Source organism: Bos grunniens, chromosome 6, assembly GCF_055505025.1.
Source record: "Bos grunniens cultivar Pamir isolate PY7600 chromosome 6, Bosgru_T2T1.0, whole genome shotgun sequence".
NCBI classification, from domain to species: domain Eukaryota; kingdom Metazoa; phylum Chordata; class Mammalia; order Artiodactyla; family Bovidae; genus Bos; species Bos grunniens.
This window is the reverse complement of record NC_141170.1, coordinates 99,493-119,987: the sequence shown is the minus strand read 5'-3', so window position 1 is coordinate 119,987 and position 20,495 is coordinate 99,493. Positions and strand designations below refer to the sequence as shown.

Below are 20,495 nucleotides of genomic sequence, written 5' to 3'. Positions count from 1 at the left end.
CTGGGCGGCGGGGCAGAGCTCTGCTCAGGGGGTGGGGGTGGACCCCTGACTGCGCTGCCCACCTTGGGGAGGGAAGTGGGGAGAGGGGAGGAGGGGTGGAGGCGGGGCCCCAATAGGGGGCTATTCTCTGTCAAGAGCCTGCATCTCTAGTTAGGAGTGGTCTCCACGAGTGCCCACCACACTCCTCTCTTCTCGGCCCAGCCCCTACTTGCTGGGACCCTTACTCAGGCTGCCAGGCCCTCTGCTCACACAGAGCCCAGGGTGGCTCTGCCAGCAGTACCCAGTGTTACGGACAAGATCACACCTGAGCGAGCATCTGGGCCTCACACAGGGACCCGTGGGCCCAGACAGCAGCGGGGGCCTCCGGCTGAGCGCCTTGCCACCCTCCCTCCTCAAGGTCCGATCCCAACCTCCTTGTGAGCTGAGACGAGATGAAAAAGCTTGGGTTACAGCTGGAGGACTCACCCCAGGTCTGCCTGACTCTCCAGTTGCAGGAGTTCCTTTCACTTCCCTTCACACAAGAAACCATGTGCAGATATGTGTACATGCCTGTGAGTGCACATGCTGGGTGTGCACGAGGATGCATGCATGTGAGTGTGCATGTGTGCTCGGGGACCACAGCGCAGTTAAGGGTAGGAGCTCTGCCCACCAGCGTGCACATCACTCAGCAAAGTCGGGGGGCTGGTGTTCTGGGCTCGCCTTCTGCAGCAGCCAGAGGGGTGCTGAGCACCCTGGCCAGAGGCGGAAGCAGGGAGGTTTAGCTAGAGACCAAGTCATGGAGGGCCGGGAGAAGGGCCTCGTCTCTTTGTCTTTCTTATGCTACCGTGTCTATGTCGTCATCACGCTCATAACTAGGAGGCAGGGCTGTGTGACTGAGCTGGTGGAAATGTGTGGACGTGACATGCATGTGTGGGCGTCCATCTGTGCGCATGCGTGTGGGAGTGTGGCGCTAGCACCTCCGCGGTTGCACAAGCTTGCTCAGCACCAGTCTCCATTTGGGGGGCCTTCCGTGTGGGCCCTGGGCGGGTGCCCGGCAGCTGCATCAGCCACAAAGGCCCAGCTGGCCGAGCTTAGGGTGCTGGCCTGGAGCCGCTCTGTCCCGCCTCCGCTTCTTCACGCAGCAGAGGCCTTTCAGGGCTGCACTGAGGGCCCCGCTCTCCCAGATTAGGGAGCGTGGCCACGGCCGGGGGCAGCGAGAGGTGGGGCGGGGGCACAGGTGCCGTGGGCCAGAGCTGCAGAGCTTGGACTGGGGCCCAGGCTGAGGGTCACCTCGCTCTAAATCCAGCCCCGGGAAGCTTCCAGGGCCCCCTCCCACCATGAGCCGGAGTCCAGCCCGCGCTGGATGTGAGGGCCGTGCCCGTGACGAGGTGGCCATCCGGCCAAATGGCCCAGAAGAGCCAGATCTCTGGGGGTGCGTTTCCCAGGCCCTGTGCTCACCCTGCCGGGGGCCACCTTCCCTGTTTCTGCTTTTCCTCTCTCTGCCTCTGCAGGGCTGAGGGAAGGAGGAGTGATTCTCCCCTGTGTGGGGGCAGAGGGCCTGGCCCTGGGCTCGGGGCAGAGCACCCGTGCAAGACCCGTGGTGGCCGTGGGTGGGCATGAAGGGGGCCCACAGTGACTTGCTGGTGGGTTTTGCTGCCCCCTGAAGTGCTCATAGGTATGGGAACTGAGGTGTTAGTGCCCTGAGGAGCCCTGGGCACATGGTGTAAACACCTGCCACCTCACCTGCAGGGGGGCTCCTCCCCGGTCACTTCTCAACGTGCCCACTGGTGGGTCCCAGGCTCTTGAGCAGCCCCAGGGGTGGACTCGATGCAATTAGATGTTCCATTTAGGGGTGCCTTTAAAGTGTGCAGAGAGGGGTGTCCGAGAGGCTCCTGTGGGGTGCACCTGTGAGCTTCACCTTTGAGAGGCAGCTGTGCAGTGCACACGTTGCTGTTCAGTCGCTCAGTCGTGTCCGACTCTGCGACCCCACGGACTGCAGCACGCCAGGCCTCCCTGTCCTCCACCATCTCCTGGAGCTTGCTCAGACTCATGTCCGTTGAGTCAACGATGCCATCCAACCATCTCATCTTCTGTCCTGCCCTTCTCCTCCTGCCCTCAATCTTTCCCAGCATCAGGGTCTTTTCCAGTGAGTTGGCTCTTCACATCAGGTGGCCAAAGTATTGGAGCTTCAGCTTCAGCATCAGTCCTTCCAATGGATACTCAGGACTGATCTCCTTTAGGATGGACTGGTTGGATCTCCTTGTTGTCTAAGGGACTCTCGAGAGTCTTCTCCAACAACACAGTTCAGAAGCATCAGTTCTTTGGTGCTCAGCCTCCTTTACGGTCCACCTCTCACATCTGTACATGACCACTGGAAAAACCAGAGCTTTGACTAGATGGACCTCTGTCAGCAAAGTGATGTCTCTGCTTTTTAATATGCTGTCTGGGTTGGTCATGGTTTTTCTTCCAAGGAGCGAGCGTCTTTTAGTGTCATGGCTGCCGCCACCGCCTGCAGTGACTTTGGAGCCAAGAAAAGAAGTCCCTCACTGTTTGCCTTTTTCCATCCATTTTCCAAGAAGTGAGGGGACTTGATGCCATGATCTTCAATTTTTTTGGTGTTCAAGCGTCCATCAGGCACAGCAGGTAACTTCTCCAGGTGAACTTGGAAAGTGTTTGAGGAAATGTGAGGTTCCTGCTAATTTTACCTCATCACAGTGTGGGATTTTATCAGCAAGTCCGCCCGGGGAGCTGTTGACAAGGCGTGTCTGGATAGCTATCACATGGAGAGAGTTCTAGGTCCCTGTCCCAAACTGTGGAGAGGATGCAGTTTCATAAGGAGCAAGTGCCCTGAAATTAAAATGAACCAGGCAAGAGGCTGGAAAGGGTGAGGAAATCGGAGTTCGCGTTCCAAAATATCATTTACTCTGTGGTGCAGAAAACGGACACGTCCATTAGGACCTTGTCCTTCCACAAGATGTGTCACTGGAGGGATGAGGGGGAGGTGGTAATGTGGGGGGCAGAGGGGAGCTTCAGGGGCTCGGACCCAGGCTGGGGTGGACATGCACCCCTGCCCCCACCCACTGCCCGACACCAGGGCAGACTCTGGCCAGCAAGCCTCTTGGAAATGGAACCAGGAGGTGTGTGGCTCAGCTGTGGTGCACAGGGCAGGGGAGGTGGGGACATGGAGAGAACAGAGGTCACCCTCGGGGGCCTGGAGGGAGCGGATGCGGAGCTGGAAGAGTGGGCCGGGTGAGGGAGCCCCTCTGAGTCTGTGCTGGTCTGGGCAGTGGTGTCAGGAGCTGAAACCTCTTCCCTCCCTGCTGCCATAATCTTCAGAGTAGCGTAGACTTGGGTCTCGATGCCTGGAGCCTGCAGCATGGAGTGAGGACCTACAACCTTCCAGGGGGGTGGCTGCAGGGCAGTAGCATGAGCTGCGGGGTGCGCAGAGGGCAGGCACAGCAGCAGGAGGCAGGATTGCTTCCTCCGAAGACGATCGGAACACCCCGGGCCCCGCCCTGCAGGGTCTGCAGAGGCCCCAGGGAGACTAAGGATGACTGCGGTCCTTTGTGAGCCCACCCGCAGCGGCAGGGGCAGTGGTGGTGCCCATGGAGTGGCTGAGTCTCCCGGCTGGGCCAGGGGCTGGCCTTCCAGCCTCAGTCACCTGCCAGCTGACCATGGCTGCAATGTGACCACGGGCAAGACTGGCAGAAGTGCCCAGCTCAGCCCAGCCCAAATGACTGACCCACAGACTATGAGACACGAAGCTGTTTAGGCCACCAAGATCTGGGGCACCTGGTCCTGTCCTGTGTGGCTGATCGCTGAGGAGAGCCCGGGGCAAACACCTCACAGGAGAGTCGCAGTCCTGGGTCAGCATGCTGGGCAGAGAGCACACCCTCGTTCACCAGGAGCCAGAGACGCAGCTAGTCAGGCAGCAGGTGCGACCACTTGGCCCCGGGCCCTGGCACAGCTGAGGAAGGAGGGAGGAGAGGAACGGAGATGCAGTTGTGGTCTCCCCTCCAACCTCCCCTCCCCACTGGCTACGGATTGCCCCACGGGGCATGGGCGCCCCAGCCTGCAGGCGTGTCCCAGCCTGCAGGGGCGGCCACTCAGAAACCTGGGTGGCCTCCCGCCCACCAGGGTGGCAGAAGTGGCAGGGGAAGCAGCCAAGGGGGACTGTGCCTGCCCCCAGCACCAGGCGGGTGGTCGGGGGGCTGAGGTGGACGGGAGGCAGGGCCTGGGGAACAACCCTGGGGCCACAGCGGGGTCTGAGGCAATGATCCCATGGGTCAGCACCGAACAGGAGGCAGCTCTCCAACTGACACTGAGCATGTAAGAAGTGACATCGTTGGAGAGCCAGCAATGCCGAGAATCATGCCGCCACCTCCCTGGAGGGGCTGGTGGGTCTAGTGGAGATGCGGCTGCACTCGCTAGAGCCATACTGTGCCAGGAGCTTTGCCCTTGCTGGCGATGTCGCTCCCTCCAGACTGCCTCCTCTCTGCACTCATGTCCAAGGCAGCGATTCTGTACCCAGACCCAGGGCATGGGTCATCTCTGGCCTTCCATCACTTTTTAGGGGCTGCACACAATTCCATTTTGTGGAGCTTCCCTGATTTACTTACTTAGTCTCCTGTTCACAGACACTTAGGATGTTTCTGTTTGGGTTTTGAGGGGAGGTAAATGCTGCAGACGGTGATTGCAGCCATGAACCTAAAAGATGCTTGCTCCTTGGAAGAAGAGCTATAACCAACCTAGACAGCATATTAAAAAGCAGAGACATTACTTTGCCAACAAAGGTCCATCAAGTCAAAGCTATGGTTTTTCCAGGACTCATGTATGGATGTGAGAGTTGGACTATAAAGACAGCTGAGCGCCGAAGAATTGATGCTTCTGAACTGTGGTGTTGGAGAAGACTCTTGAGAGTCCCTTGGACAGCAAGGAGATCAAACCAGTTCATCCTAAAGGAAATCAATCCTGAATATTCATTGGAAGGACTGATGCTGAAGCTGAAACTCCAATACTTTGACCACCTGATGTGAAGAACTGGCTCATTTGAAAAGCCCCTGATGCTGGTAAAGATTGAGGGCAGGAAGAGAAGGGACAACAGAGGATGAGATGGTTGGATGGCATCACCAACTCTATGGACATGAGTTTGAGTAAACTTTAGAAGCGACAGGGAGGCCTGGCGTGCTGCGGTCCATGGGGTCACAGAGTAGGACACGACTGAGTGACTGAACTGAACTGATCGAAACACTGTCAGTTCTCCACCCCAGTCCTGGAACAGCAGAGAGCTCAGATGGAGGGAGCGTCACCTTTGCTGCCAGCCCTACAGAGAAGGCGTGACTTCGGGTGCTGGCAGGAGGCCTTGCTAACACTGCCTGCCTCCCTGGCCAGAGCTGGGAGCAGCCCACACTCACTCAGGCCGTTACCTACATGGATCCAGGGGCAGAGGGCAGAAGAGATGGAATCCTTCAAGCTTGCAGAATTTTAATAGCTTCGCTTAACTCAATCAGAAAAGGACCTGTGGCTATGACTGCAACCAAGTGGCATTCCGCCTCCATGGGGTGGGTTAGGGGGTCATAGGAGAGCTTTGGGGGCAGGGAAGTAGGGGCAGGCATCCCCATGGCACCACGGGGCTTGATCTTTTTTAAAACTGTAAAGAAGGTCCTGGTGGATCAACTTCTGCCTTTTGTTTTTTTAGCCTGGAATCTGTGAAAGGGAATCTATTTGGAAATAGTCTTCACAGTGGTAATTGCTCAGTTGTGTCTGACTCTTTGTGACCCCATGAACTGTGGCCTGCCAGGCTCCTGTGTCCATAGAATTCTCCAGGCAAGAATACTGGAGTGGGTTGCCATTTCCTCCTCCAGGGGATCTTCCCAACCTAGGGATTGAACCTGGGTCTCTTGCATTGGCAGAAAATTCTTTACTGTCTGAGTCATCAGCGAAGCCCCCTACAGTCTTTGCAGATGTAACCCAGTTAAGATGAGCTCTACTGGATTCAGTTCAGTTCAGTTCAGTCGCTCAGTCATGTCTGACTCTTTGTGACCCCATGGACTGCAGCACGCCAGGCCTCCCTGTCCATCACCAACTCCTGGAGTTCACTCAAACTCATGTCCATTGAGTCAGTGATGCCATCTAACCATCTCATCATCTGTCATCTGCTTCTCCTCCCACCCTTGATCTTTCCCAGCATCAGGATCTTTTCAAATGAGTCAGCTCTTTGCATCAGGTGGCCAAAGTATTGGAGTTTCAGCTTCAACATCAGTCCTTCCAATGAATATTCAGGACTTATTTCCTTTAGGATGGACTGGTTGGATCTCCTTGCCATCCAAGGGTCTCTCAAGAGTCTTCTCCAACACCACAGTTCAAAAGCATCCATTCTTTGGTGCTCAGCTTTCTTTATAGTCCACCTCTCATATCCATACCTGACTACTGGAAAAACCATAGCCTTGACTAGATGGACCTTTGTTGGCAAAATGATGTCTCTGCTTTTTAATATGCTGTCTAGGTTGGTCATCGGAGAAGGCAATGGCACCCCACTCCAGTACTCTTGCTTGGAAAACCCCATGGACGGAGGAGCCTATTAGGCTGCAGTCCATGGGGTCGCTAAGAGTCGGACAGGACTGAGCGACTTCACTTTTCACTTTTCACTTTCATGCATTGGAGAAGGAAATGGCAGCCCACTCCAGTGTTCTTGCCTGGAGAATCCCAGGGACGGGGGAGCCTGGTGGGCTGCCGTCTATGGGGTCGCAGAGTCAGACACGACTGAAGTGACTTAGCATAGTATAGGTTGGTCATAGCTTTTCTTCCAAGGAGCAAGCAACTTTTAATTTCATGGCTGCAGTCACCATCTGCAGCAATTTTGGAGCCCCCCAAAAACATAAAGTCTGCCATTCTTTCCTCATCTATTTGCCATAAAGTGATGGGACCAGATGCCATGATCTTAGTTTTCTGAATGTTGAGCTTTAAGCCAACTTTTTGTCTCTCCTCTTTTACGTTCATCAAAAGGCTCTTTAATTCCTCTTCACTTTCTGCCATAAGGGTGGTGTCATCTACATATCTGAGGTTATTGATATTTCTCCTGGCAATCTTGATTCCAGCTTTTGCTTCGTCCGGCCCAGCATTTCTCATGATGTACTCTGCATAGAAGTTAAATAAGCAGGGTGACAATACACAGCCTTGCTGTACTCCTTTTCTACTGGATTAGGTGTTGTCTTTATAAGAAAAGGTACAGAGGAGAAGGACATTCGTGGATGGAGCTGGTCTAAACCAGCCACAGCCTCATCCTAGGGCCAGAGGCTGGCAGGGATCAGCTTGGAGCCACTGACGGCTGCCGCTGGTGAGAGGGAGGCAGCCGGGCCATGCCGGTCAGTCGCGACTCCCTCCTCTAGGGCATGTACAGTGGCTGCCCGGACCTGGCTGTCCTGGGACAGGCAAGTGTGAGGGCAGGGTCAAGGCCGCAGGAGGAAAGAGCCGAGAATGTGAAGGGAAGCTGGAGCCCACCCTCCTCAACAGGTGTTGGCGCAGCCCTTTGACAGCTTTTCTGAGCCTATAGGGGATGTTCAACTGTTATTGTATGAACCAGGGCTCCCCAGAGAAACAGACCAGTGGGTTCTGGGGCCGGAGTGTGACTCTCAGAGTGGGGCCACCATGGGCAATGTCCGCATGAACAGAGAACAAGCTAAAAGGATGGGCCCTAACTTCAGAGGGGATATAAGACTGACTGAGACAGAAAACTCAGGTGATGACCACAGACACAAGGGCCAAGAGGATACTGAAAAGTCCTGTGACCAAATATTCTGGTTCAAAGGATTTGTCTGCCCAGAAGAAACTGTGACCGCAAGTTAGATAACAAGTACGAAGTTGGGATAAAATACTACTGCCAGCGGGGGTCATAAAGCAGTGGCTGACGGTCTGGTAAGAGGATTAAACTTCATCAGCTCCATCCCTGCAATTGACCTCAGGCAACTGACCTGTGGCTTTGGCTAATGGAATGTGGGAGTGATACCAGGGTGCTTGGCCTTCTCCTATCAACAGAGGCCAGACAAGAAATTCAGGCAAGGCTTTATTGGGGTCCTTGCTGCAGCAGAGGGCAGTGAAGACAAATAAGTTCCCAAGAAAAAGAAGTGCAAAAAAGAAAAATGGCTGTCTGAGGACATCTTACAAATAGCTGAGAAAAGAAGAAACGCTAAAGGCAAAGGAGAGAAGGAAAGATAAACCCATCCGAATGCAGAGTTCCAAAGAATAGTAAGGGTACATAAGAAAGCCTTCCTAAGTGATCAATGCAAAGAAATAGAGGAAGACAATAGAAAGGGAAAGACTAGAGATCTCTTCAGGAAAATTAGAGATGCCAAGGGAACATTTTATGCAAAGATGGGCACAATAAAGGACAGAAATGGTATGGACCTAACAGAAGCAGAAGATATGAAGAAGAGGTGGCAAGAATACACATAAGAACTGCACAAAAAAGATTTTAATGACCCAGATAACCATGATGGTATGATCACTCACCTAGAGCCAGACATTCTGGATTCTGAGGGGAAGTGGGCCTTAGGAAGCATCACTATGAACAAAGCTAGTGGAGGTGATGGAATTCCAGTTGAGCTATTTCAAATCCTGAAAGATGATGCTGTTAAAGTGCTGCACTCAATATGCCAGCAAATTTGGAAAACTCAGCAGTGGCCACAGGACTGGAAAAGGTCCGTTTTCATTCCAATCCCAAAGAAAGGCAATGCCAGAGAATGCTCAAACTACCACATAATTGCACTCATCTCAAATGTTAGCAAAGTAATGATCAAAATTCTCCAAGTGAGGCTTCAACAGTACATGAACTGAGAACTTCCAGATGTTCAAGTTGGATTTAGAAAAGGCAGAGGAACCAGAGTTCAAATTGCCAACATCCATTGGATCATTCAAAAAGTGAGAGAGTTTCAGAAAAACATTTACTTCTGTTTTATTGACTATGCCAAAGCTTTTGGCTGTGTGGATCACAACAAACTGGAAAATTCTTAAAGAGATGGGAATACCAGACCACCTTACCTACCTCTTGAAAAATGTGTATGCAGGTCAAGAGCAACAGTTAGAACCGGACATGGAACAATGGACTTGTTCCAAATTGGGAAAACAAGGCTGTATATTGTTTCCTTTCTATGTAGAATACATCACGTGAAATGCCTGGCTGGATGAAGTAGAAGCTGGAATCAAGATTGCTGGGAGAAATATCAAGAACCTCAGATATGCAGATGATACCACCCTTATGGCAGAAAGTGAAGAGGAATTAAAGAGCCTCTTGATGAATGTGAAAGAGGAGAGCGAAAAATCTGGCTTAAAACTCAACACTCAGAAAACTAAGATCATGGCATCTGGTCCCATCACTTCATGGCAAATAGATGGGGAAACAGTGGAAACAGTGGCTGACTTTATTTTTTTGAGCTCCAAAATCACTGCAGATGGTGAATGCAGCCATGAAAGTAAAAGATGCTGTTCCTTGGAAGAAAAGCTATGACCAACCTAGACAGCATATTAAAAAGCAGAGATATCACTTTGTTGACAAACATCCATCTAGTCAAAGCTGTGGTTTTTCCAGTGGTCATGTATGGATGTGAGAGTTGGACCACAAAAAAGGCTGAGCACCAAAGAATTGATGCTTTTGAACTGTGGTGTTGGAGAAGACTCTTGAGAGTCTCTTGGACAGCAAGGAGATCCAACCAGTCCATCCTAAAGGAAATCAGTCCTGAATATTCATTGGAAGGACTGATGCTGGAGCTGAAGCTCTACTACTTTGGCCACATGATGCGAATAACTGACTTATTGGGAAAGCCCCTGATGCTGGGAAAGATTGAGGGCAGAAGGAGAAGGGGATGACAGAGGATGAGATGGCTGGATGGCATCACCGACTTGATGGACATGAGTTTGGGTAAAATCCGGGAGTTGGTGATGGACAGGGAGGCCTGGCGTGCTGCAATTCATGGGGTCGCAGAGTCGGACGCCACTGGGCGACTGAACTGACTGACTGACTGCTCAGAATTTGGCCCAATTGAGCAGGTACGCGGTTATTTTTGGTCCTATGAGTTTGTTTGTATTTTGTTGCTGGAGGAGAGGTGTGCACGTGCGGAAGCGAAGGGGCCCAGGTCCCAGCCTGTCTCAGGAGGAAGCAAGAAAGGCCCTTCTAAACAGCCATGGGACTCCACTGCCTTTTATCCCTCTTTGCTGAACACATCACATCCCCAAAGGGGCTGTTGGGTCCTAGAATGAAGAAGACAGACCTGCGACGGGTGAAGTATGAATGAAGGATACTTTGACTGTTGTAAGCCACACTCATCTGAATCTGATTATTACCGCAGCACAGCACAGGAAGTTAACTTCTTTTTTAACCACAGATCAGAGTTGGGTTAGTCTTGTTCCCCAGTTCATGACACACCATCACCATTGGTCTAATCCCTCTTGTATTTTATCTTATCCACATGTCCTATTTATCCACCTATCTACCCACCCACCACCCATCTGCTCCCTCAGCTCCTGTCCTCCAGTTTGAGTACTATCTTCTAGTATCTTCCATCAGGTAGCACCTTAAAAAGTTATGGGGGCATATAAAGAAAAAATGAATTTTTTTAATGAATTCAAGTTCAAATTAAGGGAATCAATTCACTCATTGTCAATGTAAGCCACTTATCAATGTTTAAAGGGAAATTAATGCATTAAAAGATTGTATAAGGGCTCCCCCGTCCCTGGGAGTCTCCAGGCAAGAACACTGGAGTGGGTTGCCATTTCCTTCTCCAATGCATGAAAGTGAAAAGTGAAAGTGAAGTCGCTCAGTCATGTCCAAGTCTTCGCAACCCCATGGACTGCAGCCTCCTCCGTCCATAGGATTTTCCAGGCAAGAGTACTGGATTGGGTTGCCATTGCTTTCTCTGATAAGAAAATAAGAAAGGTCTCAAATCAGAACTAGAAAAGAAAGAGCAAACTAAAGCCAAAGTAAGCAGAAAAAAGAGGGGAAAATAAAAGAGCAGAATCAATGAATATAAAACCAAAAATAAAGAAAATAAATTAGAATGTAGTTTCTGGAAATGACCAAAAACTGACAAACCTCTAGCCAAACTGATCAAGAAAAAAAAAAAATGCAGTGAAGGCTGGGCGATGGCAGTCTTGGAAGGCCCGCTTGCAGAAAGACCTGAGCCCGCGGTATCCCCGCGGTAGACTGGATCGGGGTGGTGGGCTCCGGGTCCTGAGGGATGGAGCACCATGCAGGTGACCCTCATGTGTCAGTGCTGCAGTCAGCCTCTGAAACTGGACACGAGCTTCAAGATCCTGGACCATGTCACCATCCAGGAGCTCCTGCCACAGCCCAGCTGAAACCAGGAGAGACCCAGGAGGAAGAGGCTAACTCAGGAGAAGAGCCATTTATTGAAACTCGCCAGGATGGTGTCTCTTGCAGATTCATCCCCCCGGCTAGGATGACGTCCACAGAAAGTGCCAAAAGCTTCAGTCTGATTGGGGAGGCATCCGATGGCGGCACCATGGAGAACCTCAGCTGAAGACTAAAGGTCACTGGGGACCTTTTTGACATTATGTCAGGCCAGACGGATGTGGATCACCCCCTGTGTGAGGAACGCACAGACACTCTCTTAGACCAGCTGGACACTCAGCTCAACGTCACTGAAAATGAGTGTCAGAACTACAAACGCTGTTTGGAGATCTTAGAGCAAGTGAATGAAGATGACAGCGAACAGCTTGGGTTGGAGCTAAAGGAGTTGGCATTAGAGGAGGCGAGGCTGATCCAAGAGCTGGAAGATGTGGAAAAGAACCAGAAGATAGTGGCGGAAAATCTCAAGAAGGTCCAGGCTGAGGCTGAGAGATTGGATCAGGAGGAAGCTCAGTATCAAAGGGAATACAGTGAATTAAAAGACAACAGCTAGAACTGGATAATGAGCTGAAGAGTGTAGAAAACCAGATGTGTTATACCCAGATGCAGCTGGACAAGCTGAAGAGAACTAATGTCTTTAATGCAACCTTCCACATTTGGCATAGTGGACAGTTTGGTACAATCAATAACTTCAGACTGGGTCGGTGGCCCAGTGTTCCTGTGTAATGGAATGAGATTAATGCTGCTTGGGGCCAGACAGTGTTGCTGCTCCACGCCCTGGCCAATAAGGTGGGGCTGAAATCTCAGAGGTGTCGACTTGTTCCCTCTGGAAACCATTCATATCTGGAGTCTCTGACAGACAAATCTGAGGTCAGTATTCCCCAGTGCTGAATGAACCTGAAGTAGGACCAAAGTGAGCAGAATGGAAGGGATGGGAAGAAGGAAGCAAAACTAGTGTGCAGGTGGGAAAGCTGAACATGGAGCAAGACCCACGACACTGATGGGCAGGGGGGACCCAGCACTGCAAGCAAGACAGAGGGACCACCTGCTCCCTGGAGAAAACGCTGACTCTGATGGTGTGGGGGACTTTCTTGGTGCAGAGCTCAAGCCTGCTCTCCAGTCTCAGGGAGGTTTTCCCTTATGTCCTTGGAAAGAAATAGGAATGCTTTCTTTGATCAAATTTTGTAGGAGCCCAGAGACAGATGGGCACCTTACTTAAGAGAGTAAGGCTGAGCTGCTTCCATCACCCCAAAACAAAGCGTTTCCTTTCTTCTGCCTGCCTCCCCTCCCCACGAGTGAGGCGTGCCTAGGAAAACAGTGCAGAGTGCTGCCGCCCTCACTTACCCTCTGCTCCAGGCTTCTCATCTGTTAGGGTGTGTCTCCTGTCCCTGTACTCCGCAATGACAATGAGGCTCTTGTGACAGCCTTCTTGATGCTGGGCTTTCAAGCACATCCAAAATACACTGCTGTCCCTTGCCAAGAGTTAATAGATAAAATGACGTGAATGGTCCCATGATCAAGTCCCTGCCCATTTGCCTGAACTGACTTAACTTAGATCTCAGTTACTAATGAGTTCTGGTGTGTTCACCTGCAGGATAGATGTGGAGAAAGGCAAAATTGAAGATATAGGAGGCAGTGGTGGCTCCTATTACATCGAAACTCAGTTTAACTCTGAGGAACAGTAAAGCTCTCAAGTTCATGCTGATGAATCTTAAGTAGGATCTTGCTTGGGTATTCTCACAGTTTTATAACAAATGACTTTCTTTTTTCCTTAGGAGTTCATTTGCCTTAAAGGCTTTCAATTTTATTTTGTTTGCAAAAAAAGAAACTTTTAAATTCAGGTACTATTAAACAGCATATGTTTACAATACCAAAAGAGAAAAAAAATCCACAAAAGCCACTTTATTTAAAAATATCATATAACAGGTAGTTTCCAGAACCACGACATGCCGTGTGTAGCGTCTGGTCTTTGTCCCAGTTTTTACTCTTAGCCCCATGCCTTCCTTTCCCTTTGTCTCCTCAAAACAAATAATTTAAGTTTGCCTTTTTTTTTTTAACTGAGTTGAATTGAGATTGATGTGTTTTCACTGGAGTTTGTCTCTCTCAACTTCCTGCGCTTAGAACATGAACTAGAAACTTTTGTCTCCACTCAGAGGATAAACAGTGTGAGATACACAGTTGGATAACATGAGAAAATGACCCAGGCTTTGATCACCATGTGATGTGATCAGAAGCTTGAAATTGAACACTTCTTACTTGGTTCCAGTACTGAATGCCTGGTCTGCTCTGTGTTAAGAGATATGAAATGGTGTTTGATACTGTTTAAGACCTTGTGGGGAGATTTAATTATTTATAATAAAAGATCGACTGCAGTCTGGTAACTGCCTAGAAAAAAAAAATGCAGACTATCAATATTAGGAATGAAAGAGGGAATTTCACTACAGATCCTACAGACATAAAAAAAAACCTTAAAAAAATTGAAAACTTTTACTCTTTCAGCTTTATTGAGATATATTTTACATACAATAAAAATCACAACTTTTAAGGGAATATTGTAGACAACTTTATGCCAACAAATCTGAAAATTTTATTGTAATAGACAAAAGACACAAATTACTAATGCTTATTCAAGAAAATTATATAACCTGAATAGCCCTACAACCGCTTTTAAAAATTGAACTTACAGTTAAAATCATCCCAGAAAGAAAACCTTAACCCCACATGGCTTCACAAGTGAATTCTACCAAACACACTGGAGCTCCAGCACTGGTGCGGCTGCCACCTTGCACTGTCACGCCCTGTGTGAGTAAAGCTTGTTCCACCCGGTGCTTGACTGCTTCACGTTTTCCCTGCTGCTGCTGCTGCTGCTGCTGCATCGCCTCAGTCGTGTCTGACTCTGTGCGACCCCATAGACGGCAGCCCACCAGGCCCCGCAGTCACTGGGGTTCTCTAGGCAAGAACACTGGAGTGGGTTGCCATTTCCTCCTCCAATGCATGAAAGTGAAAAGTGAAAGTGAAGTCGCTCAGTCGTGCCTGACTCTTAGCGACCCCATGGACTGCAGCCTACCAGGCTCCTCCATCCATGGGATTTTCCCGGCAAGAGAACTGGAGTGGGGTGCCATCATGTTTTCCCTGGTGATGCCTAAACCAAGATATAGTGAGCAAAAGTATTTGTATTCCTGATAATAGGTACCAGATGCTACTTGCGTGAGAAAAGCCAAGTGGAATTTAGCTCAGGAATACAATGAATGTAATTTACCATACTAACAGACTGAAAAGGAAAAACCATATAATAATCTCAGCAAATACAACAGCAGCAACAACAAAAAGTTGAGAAAACTCATTACTTGTTCATGATTAAAAAAAAAACTCTCAGAAAGCTAGAAATAGATTTCAACCCAGTGAAAATTTTCTCCTCAGAAGCTAGAGCATACATCATACTTAAGGATGAAAGATAAAAATGATTTCCCACTGAAATCAGGAACAATAGGAACTTCCCTGGCTGTCTAGTGATTAGGACCCCAAGCTGCCCCTGGTCAGAGAACTAAGACCCCACATGCCATGGCGCAGCTAAAAAAATCAGGAACAAGGCAAGGATTTTTACTCCTGTAACTTCCATTTGCTACTATGCATAGGAAATAGGGTCTAGCCCATATAATAAAGTAAGAAATAGAAATAAAAGGCATGCAGGTGGGGAAGGAAACATTAAAATTGTTTCTGCTTACCTGTGATATGATTGTTTATATAGAAAATGTTAAGAAATCTAAAATAGCTGGTAGTATAAGTCAATCTAGCAAGGTTGCAGGTTTAAAAGGCAACTTAAAAGTCAAATATATCTCCATATCCTTGTAACAAACAATTGGACAACAAAAGGTTATTTAAAGTAATAATTAAAGAAGGATTAAGTATATAAAATACTTAAAGGTAGATTTAACAAAACGTGTGCAAGTCCTTTATACTGAAAACTATAAAATATTGAGAGAAATTAATGAAGATCTAAGTAAATGTAGAGATAAACTGTGTTCCTGGAGCAGAAGATTCAATATTGCTAACATATCAGTTATGCTCAAATTAATCTACAGGTTGAATATGATTCCAATCAAAATCATACGGTTAACATTACTAAGAAGACTGCTGGTAACACCAAGGTTTGGTGAAGGGATGGCGTTTGGGAAACTTTCATACACAGCGCAGGGGAATGCAGGACGGCACAGCCACTGTGGAAAACAACTGGTCAGTTTCTTATAAAATTAATATAAACTTAAGACAAAACCTAGAAATTCCACTCCAAGAAAAATTAAAACACACCTTCACAAAAGACTTGTGCATGAAGGTTATTAATTACCGTGTTGATTAACTTGTGATTAACATGTTGATTAACATGTTGATTTGTTAATTAATATTAACTTGTGCATGCACGTTATTAATTAACATGCATTAACATATTAATTCATAATAACTCCATATGGACAAAGTCCATCATTTTATGAATTATAAACAAATTTTGGTGGAATTCTTCTCAACAATAAAAACGAAGCATTGTCAAGTGAAAGAAACCAAACATGAAAGACAATATATTTTATGACTGCAAGTATCTGAAATTTTATACCAAAACTATAGCACGAGAAAGCAGATGAGCAGTTCTGTAGCGCCTTGAGTGGAGCAGAGCATTGCCGGAAAGGGGAACTTTGGGGGTGTTTGGACTATTCCTGTGTCGTGCTGTGGTGGAGACTCACACCAACGTGTACAGTTGTCTAAAGTCACTGAGTCAAACACTTAAAATCAGTGATTGTTATTGCACATAAATTGTATCTCAATAAAAATGGGCACAAAAAGCTGAGCATATACATTATATTACTCATGATCAAATAAAATCCACCCTCAAGTGCATCAGTGCACAAGCATAAGAAAGTTCACAACAGCTTTATTCATAATCTCCCAAACTAGAAACAATCAAATGCTCATCAACAGTAACGTGGATAAACTCTGGCACATTTACACAATGGCTTAGTACCAGCTTTGACAGAGATAAACTAGAGACACAACAGGAGGCATCAAGCTGGATGAAAGAAACAAGATGTGCAACAGTCAGGCTCTATGATTTCACTTGTATAATAAAAAAAAAACGGGCAAAGCCAAACTAAAATGTTCAGGGATGTATACTTAGGTGATTAAAGTACAAATAAACAGAAGGAAGCGGTTCGATGAGGTCAGCAGGACCTCTGGGGGAGGCTGAGGTGAGCTGCACCCTTGAGTCTGCAGTGTTCTGTTTCCTGATTTGGTGGCAAGGACACAGATGCTGGTTTATGTCAGTAAACTGTTACATGCATGTTTTATGGGTTTTTCTGTGGCTCTATTATAAGACAAAAACTTATAAAATAATAAGGTAGATTCTGTGTCTCCAGAATTCACAGGCTCTGATTTGTGAGACTGAGGTCTTCAGATTAACCATCACCTGTGCGGAGGTGGCCGCACTTGTACAGGAAGATCTATACTGACCATTCCCTAAAAAAGGGGCTTAGAATTAATAATGAAAGAAAAATCTGAGCACTTAGCCAGTTAAAAAGATAAAGGAGGAAATACTGAAAAGTAAAATGAAAAACAAATTAGAAAAAATAATTAGAATCAGCCAAATTAATTGAAGTAAACACTGCAGGAAATTGGATTTTACATGCTAATAAATAGGTAAATATTGAAATTTAACATTAATAGGAAAAACATTCTTCACTTGACGCATGATTACTGCTATAATAAAAAAAAAAACCACACATGACATTTTAAACCCGTTGTCCTCTCTGGTTCTCTGTTCTTAGACTGCGACAGTTATGTGTCCCGCACAGAGATGCCACGAGGGTCCCTGCGAGCTCGCTTGGTATGTGGTAGGCTTTGTGATTCTTAAAATCACTACTTGCCACCCACCCCTCCCCACGTAGAGTCATTTCTCATGAGGGTGCTGCTTCTTTCTGGCATGAGCTCCCTGCTTCAGAGTTCACCACGGCCCTCAAGTCACCCCCTGGACCCCACTGTGCCAGGGGCTGTCGGGGGGACAAGCTTCACAGGTGAGCCTGTTGGGGGCTGGGGGAAAGGACTCTGCCAGAAAGCAGGGGAGGGCCTCCCTGGTGGCTCAGCGGTAAAGAATCCACCTGCCAATGCAGGGGACGTGGGTTCGAGTCCTGGTCTGGGAAGATCCTACACACCTCGGGACAACACAGCCCATGAGCCACAACTACCAAGCCTGAGCCGCAACTGCTGAAGCCTGTGAGCGCTAGGGCCCATGCTCTGCACCCTGAAAACCATGGCAGTGAGCCCCGAACACCACACCTAGAGAGTAGGCCCCACTTGCCACAACTGGAGAAAGCCCACGAGCAGCAACAAAGATCCAGCACAGCCATTAAAAAAAAAGCAGTGGAATTAATGTCCAAACTATGCATGGGTTGTAGAGCTGAGAGTGGCGCGGTGACAGGGTCCCTGAGAGCTTTGTGTGGCAGGGCCTGCAGACTGCTGTCCCTTCCTCCTGCAGACACAGAGGGGAGACAGACACATTCATCAAGATAGCTGACCACTGTCCGCGTTCCAGCGGAGCAGCCAAAAGAGATGGCCAGTCGGCCATCTGCCAGGCTGTGGGGCAGGAGCCCGAGAGTATGTTCTATGAGCACCGTGATGGGGGCAGGACGCTCCACCTGCCCCGACCCCTACATGCTTCCAGCCCCCAGCCCAGTTTTTTCACAGCAGTGCGTCTAGAACACCCCACAGTACCGGGCCCTTCTAAGGTCTCCTCACCCTCAGGACAAAGTCCGAACTTGCACAGCTCAAGGCCCTTCATGACAGGACACCTGCTGGTCACTGCCTGCAGGGCTCCACACGCTCTGCTTCTGGCTCCTGGCCAGAGAGCCCTCCCTCACTGCAGCAGGGAGGTGGGTCCTCGCCGTCCTGCGGGCCTGGTCTGCATTACTTGGCCCTGTTCTCCTCGTGAGCAAAACTGGACTGACATGAGATGCGTCACAGGACAGCAACCCCAGGTTGGCAGCAGCTTACCCATTCATTCATCTGCTCACTTGTCCACTCCACACGGCCAGGACGGGGCCTGATGGGGAGTCCTGATGGGGAGGGGGTGGGGACAAGCTGGACATGGACCCTGCTTGCACTGAGCCCCCAATATGGTTGGGAAGACAGACATTTAGACCACTGGGAGATCCTGCCTGTGATGGGGAACTTTGGCCAGGAGCTGAGGGGCAGGGAGGCAGGGGTGCAGGGAGGAGGGGTGCAGGAAGGAGGGGGTGCAGGGAGGTGGGGACCAGGGAGGTGGGCAGAGTCTGGGTTTGGGATGGAACACCTCTGTGAGGAGAGCAGAGCCACCTGCCTCAGGGTTCGTTGCCAGGACTAAACTAGAAAGTCTTTGGGAGCACTCTTTTCACTGTTCAAAGGACAGTGGGCACCCAACAGAAGAGAGGGCAATTAAGGGAGCTGAAGCTAAGGTCTAAGAAAGGGGACAGCAGAAGCTAGGTGAGGATGTGGCCCGGGGAACATAAAGCAGAAACGGGAACAGCATATGCCAAGGGCTTGCTTTGGTAAGAGGCACCACTCATTTAAGGAACAGTGGTCAGGGGTCGAGTGAAGGGCTGGCAGAAGCAGGCTCTGGAGGAGAGAGGAGGCCAGATCCTGGAGAAATCCTAAACCACGAGCCAGCCTGGGTCCTCGGACTTGAGAGGCTGCTGCACGGCAGCCCCCAGCGTGCGCAGGCCGACTCAGGCCTCCATCCAGGCCGGGCTCAGGACCAGGCAAGGCAGCTCACTTCCTCCAGCAAAGCCTCATCAATCTGGTTGCCGCAGCACAGCGTAGGGAATGGAGAAGCTGCTCCATCCTCCACGGAGGTGGCTGCAAACCTCGTCTCCCTGGAAACAGAAATAATCATTGGAAGTCAGCTCATGGCAACTCCGCTCACACGCGTGGGTGCCACGATTATTATACAAGCTGATTTACACACTGTCCTTTAAAACCTATACCCCATAAATGTGAAAGAAAGCTCACTATCCCTACTTTTCTGGCAAGTCGTCCTGCATGAGGAGAGGACTGAACGAGAAGGTTCAGCTGACGCTCTAAAATCTGCACTCCCTGCTAAAAATACAGCGAAACCTGCTCCTTCTCCGCGCAGCCACCGCCGTTCACGTCCGTCCCACGCAAATGTCCAGAGAGACGCACGAAAGGCCTTCACATATATTCACTGGGCAGATGGTTTCCGTGAAACGTGGGCGAGGGTCCCCTTGCGCAGGCTGCCTGGCGAATGTGGATGAGGCTTCCTCCAGACGGGAGGGCCCTCTGGGGGCTGGTGCCCCTGCCCACCGGCCACCGCCGGACATTGTGTAGGAAAGGGCCCGACGCTGTGAGCTCTGGGGGAGCCTCCACGGGCCAGAACTTGCCGAGCGGGCGGCAGGAACGGGGGTGTGTTCTCAAAGCACCCCTGCATCTCCCCCGGCCCCTCCTCCCGCATCGCGTTCCCTAGCTGCTGCGCCGCCCGCTTCCCCGGGATCCAGCGCGAAGTTATTTAACGCTGTAATTAGCGGGTAGGGTGAGTCATCGGTCCCCGGGTCTCGCTGCAGAAGCGGCAGAGCCGGTGTAGAAAGAACCGAGGGCGCTCGGCGCGGTGGGACCTCAGAGGGCTTGCAGGAGACGTGTTCCCAGGCCTCGTTTCAGCAGGCTGGGTGCCCGAGAGGCCCGGGCAAGGCCATCTCCACGCTGTGCTCGGCCCCACGCCTTCCTCTCCCACCGAGAGCGCCGCGTCGGTCGGAAGGAGGCGATTTACCCTCCCCACCGCGGCACCCCCCCCCCCCACCCCCGCCCCGCGCCCAGTCTCCCGCGTTGCTCTCAGGCCGTGAGCCGCCTTCCGATGAATTAACTCACTCGCACCCGCATCTGCGGGGAAGTCCCGCATGATCCCTGAGAATCCCTGAGGGCTCGGACGAGACTCCTCCAGGGCTCCCCGAGGCCTCACTCCCCCGCCCCCGCACTGGGCCCCGCGCTCCCCGCCGGCGCCCTAGGGTCCCGGCACCCGAGCGCCTCCTCCGAGCCCTCCCCTCCACCCCGCAGCCGAACTCCCGCCCTCCTCCCGCGAGTAGCCGGCTCACCCCTGCCCGGGCTCCTCTCTTCCCTTCCGTCCCGC

General features: G+C 50.2%; 1 pseudogene; it reads left to right on the top strand.

Moving 5' to 3' along the window:
- Positions 1 to 11,317: 11,317 nt before the first annotated feature.
- LOC147370119 (beclin-1 pseudogene) lies at positions 11,318 to 12,153 on the top strand (annotated as a pseudogene).
- Positions 12,154 to 20,495: the final 8,342 nt, after the last annotated feature.